The 4,094-nt window shown below is 44.2% G+C and overlaps 1 pseudogene across 1 annotated transcript; it reads right to left on the reverse strand.

Moving 5' to 3' along the window:
• Window positions 1-2,758: 2,758 nt before the first annotated feature.
• On the reverse strand, window positions 2,759-3,857 carry LOC144702694 (anthranilate synthase beta subunit 1, chloroplastic pseudogene; annotated as a pseudogene). The gene is made up of 2 exons (XR_013581337.1): window positions 3,698-3,857; window positions 2,759-3,590 (listed from the first exon to the last, which is right to left on the reverse strand). The product of XR_013581337.1 is annotated as an anthranilate synthase beta subunit 1, chloroplastic pseudogene (transcript).
• Window positions 3,858-4,094: the final 237 nt, after the last annotated feature.

Here is a 4,094-nt window from a genome sequence, read left to right on the forward strand (position 1 = left end):
CAATGGGCTGGTGAATGTAAGCAACAGCAGGCAAATAGATGCAAAGTGGAATGCAGAGGCTTGATCATCATGGCATGAATTGCAACAAGTGGTCGCGCTGAGTTGTGCAGATGCATGCCAACTATCGTGGGCTGGTGATAGCATACGTGCTCACATAGAGGGCTATGAACACACCACCTCGTGGTTGACAACAGCGCGTAGAGTAGTCGAGTTGCAGAAGAGGACGGACGGAGCTGGTGCACAATGGCAGAATGTGCCGATCGTTGGGCGAAGACTGGATGTGCACGCACTCAAGGATTTGCGGATGAGTTGATGGCGCACTAGCTCGCAGAGAGAGAAGGGCCCCGAACGGCGTGCAACTCGCTAGACACAATCACGTCAAACAAGAAGTCCAGGGAGGATGAACGGATGCCCGGGAATGCAAACGCCGCTGAGGGCTTGCGCTAGGGCTTCAATGCACGGACCAAGAATTGCCGTTGGGCAGCGAACGATCGGACCCGGGATGCGCAACGGATGGATGCTGCATTGATGATTCTTGTGTGTAGGGCGTCGGATGCAGAATTATGGGACGGGATGTGTAGAGGCTGGGTTGTGTGGACTTAAGATCCAAATTCTTGGCAGAACGGTGCAAGATCTCCTTCCGACATGGGATATAAGCGTTCCACGATCAGGAGACGATGGCGGTTAGCAATTAAGATCTGAGTAATTCTTGGGGATGTTCCAAGAATCCCATGAATGCGTTGATGGTGAATATGAAGCAATCTCGGTGGCAGCGATCGTCGTTCTTCTGACGGAGACTCGGCTCGGCAGCAGTGAATCTGATGGCGTAGCTAGATGCGGCTTCCCATGATCTACTCTAGAAAACTGTAAAGGATAACTTCCAATGTAAGGAAGTGGGATCTCAAAGAGAAAAGACTTTTCAATTTTCAAAACTAGGGGGGCCCACTCGCAATGCTTGCCTGGGGTAGAGAGAGAAAAGAGAGAAAGCAGGGCCGTCCTCATCCTGGGAGAGAAGAAAATAAGTATCTCAAAGTGACCAACATTTTATGAAATAAAAATGAGAAGAACCCATGGCAGAACCTTCAATTTGATCCTTTAGTCTCATGTTTGATATCCATTTCAGCAATCTATGGGGCATGAAGGCGAACAGATCCAAGAAATCAATAAAGATCAGCTGTTGAATTGGCTAAAGAGAAGTATACAGTCAGTAGCAAGCCCCATCGGACACGCCTGAAAGTTAGGGTGTAGGCTCAAAAGTGAGGTGGCTATGTTCCTCGATTTGGCTCAAACATTCTAGAGAATGAGTCTGATCTACTATGTTCTTCTTTTTTGAAATGCCTATTTTTTTAAAAAGTGACATGGGTAATCTTATGACCTAATATAACGGAACTGAAGCCAGTTTGAATCCCCAAGGGGTTCAATCCTGTGGGAGATTTGTTTCGATGATTCTGCCAACAGGGTGAAGTTTAAAGTAAAGGTTCTGAGACATCACTTAACCAGCCCTGTGAAATTACGAAGACAGGTCCTCCTTATTTGTACGGACAATGCTTTATGGCTGCTAAGATTTAGGTTTGACGGAGAATCAGGGCTTTACGGATTCCTGGAACAATAACTCCATCCAATCTCAAAATATGCATCTTTCTCCATATCTCAGTCGACCACAATAAGAAATACATAGTCTTATGGATTTAATTTTTTAAAAAAATAGTTTTATTGATTTCTTCTCCGTTCTTAAAAAAATGGATTTCTTCTCCGTTAGTTTATCACCTTCGATGGCTTCTTTGATGTCAGGAATATGCTAAAAAATAACAAAATCACCACTTTGCCACATCGCCAAATATGATGGCAGAAATGAGTGTTGATTTTGGGGTCGGTTAATACAACGTCTGAAACTAAATCCAAAAGTAAAATGAACTTAAGTTGCAGTAACAACACATCAAAGAAATCATTTGGCATCTAAAAAGCCCAAAATTCATTCATAACTCAATTTAGATAGGACACAATTGCAGACGATACGAAATTTTGAGACTTTGTATTGAAACCTACCGCAATTCCATTTACCCTTTGAGCGGAAGAGCGCATCATCTCTACTGACAGAAGACGGATGATAAACTTTACGGAAACCCCTGAAGAAAAATCAAAATTAAACAATAAGTATAAGGGAGTATCATCATAAAGGAAGCACACAGTTGCCATCACCCTTGTCCGTCGTCTATGCCAGGATGATTATGACGATGACAAAGTCGTCATCGTCACTCAGACTATTTTGATCAACAGGATTTGATTTATACTCGGATGACGAAGTAAACATAGTCCTATCTCTTGTTCTTTCCACCTCTGCGACTCCGCCGAGCTTTCAATGGCGTTTTCTCGAACACATATCCCTCAAAGGGAACCCCGGGAAGAGAGAAGACGACGTCTTCTACCATGGATCGTTTACCTCGGATGACAAATTTTAAATCAAAATTGTCTTATGGATGATGACTTTTTTAAAATGACTCAATGGATCTCAATCTTGGCTTTGATAATTTTCTAAGCTGATTAAAGAGACAAAATTCTCTAAGCTCCAACCAGATCAAGCTGATAAACCGCAGCAATCGAGAAAAAATCAAAGAGGGAAACCGCAGCGAAAAAGCTTACGGATTTAATCTGAATTCAAATGTAATGTATCCGTTGCAGGCCGTTACAACGGATACATTACAATAACGACTACTTACTATCTCTATCATCTACTCTTATCATAAAAACAAACACGATGTTAACAAAGAGATTGGGGAAAATAACAACGATCGCTGTTATACACCTCTTTTCTTGGTGTTCTTCTTCTCTCTCTCTCACTTCTCATTCTTTCTCTCCTACTCTCTCTTCTTCCGTCCTTGTCAACGATCTTCAGCACAGGTTTCTGTCATTCCTCCATTCCGTCTCCGCATCTCGCCGCTCTCCCTCTCCGTTTCTCCCTTCTCTCCCTCCTGAAGCATGATTTTTGACTCCACTCTCTCTACCATTTTGAGAAAATTATGGACCATCTTCTTGCCCGCTTCAGTGATGATGTCTCTGGATGAAACTGGACCCCCTGAATATGCTTGTAGATCTTGTAGCGAGCAGCCATGATCAACCCATCCTCTTTCCATGCTGTGATCTCAAGTATGGTGCTAGGGAAAGTTTCCTTATCAATTACAAGCAACGAACAAGTTTGATAGGCTAGAGAATAACCCATCCTCGCCCTTCTCATCGTAGAACACTAAGGGGAATAGACGATCTTTCCTCCCAATGCTTCTCCAATACATTGCAGGCACATACAAACACCGAACAGGGGAATTGAGGGCCCGAGCTCCAGAACCGTCTGCAAAGAAATCCCTGAATCTTGAGGGAGATCACGATGCCTCTTGGATTCAAACTTCTCACTTTTTCCACTGTGAGCTCGTCATTTCTATAAACTTTAAAATTAGCTCCTAAAAAATGCCGATTATACGTGAAGCTATCATAATAATCAAAAACCGCCGTCTCAGCCTCCTTTCCTGAGACCAGCGCTCCCAACGGCATCCTGCCAACAGCACTACTCAGAGCAAAAGACAGTCCATTTCTACGCCCTGGAAAGTGAGAAATCCACAATCCGATGGAGAAAACAACGTCAAGAGCTCATCAAATGAAAGAAAAACAAACAAAAACCGGAAAAAGTCAAGAACCCGGATCTTACCATCCGTGGAAGAGCAAATCAAAGGCCGAACTTGAAATTTTGGCGGTGATGAGCTCCGAGAATATTTCGCCGGCACTGCGACTTGGAAGCGGATTGAGGGAGAAGTGGCGAAAATTCTGACAAATATTTTTGTCAACCGATATTGTCATCCGTACGTAATTTTCGTCATCCTTCATTTGTCCCGGATGACAGATGACTAATGACAAATGACAAATATAGGACCGTTCAGTCATCCGTCAATCGATGCGAACAAAAACAGATGATGAAAATGAAATGACAGATGACTAAATCGTCATCCGCCCTCCAGCCATAGATGGCAGTGGGGAGGGAACGCGGGAGGCTGGGGGAGGAGGGTGGGCGGGAGGCGAGGACGGGGGGCGGCGGCGGCAGGGAGGGA

The sequence above is a fragment of the Wolffia australiana genome, chromosome 1, assembly GCF_029677425.1.
Source record: "Wolffia australiana isolate 7733 chromosome 1, ASM2967742v1".
NCBI classification, from domain to species: domain Eukaryota; kingdom Viridiplantae; phylum Streptophyta; class Magnoliopsida; order Alismatales; family Araceae; genus Wolffia; species Wolffia australiana.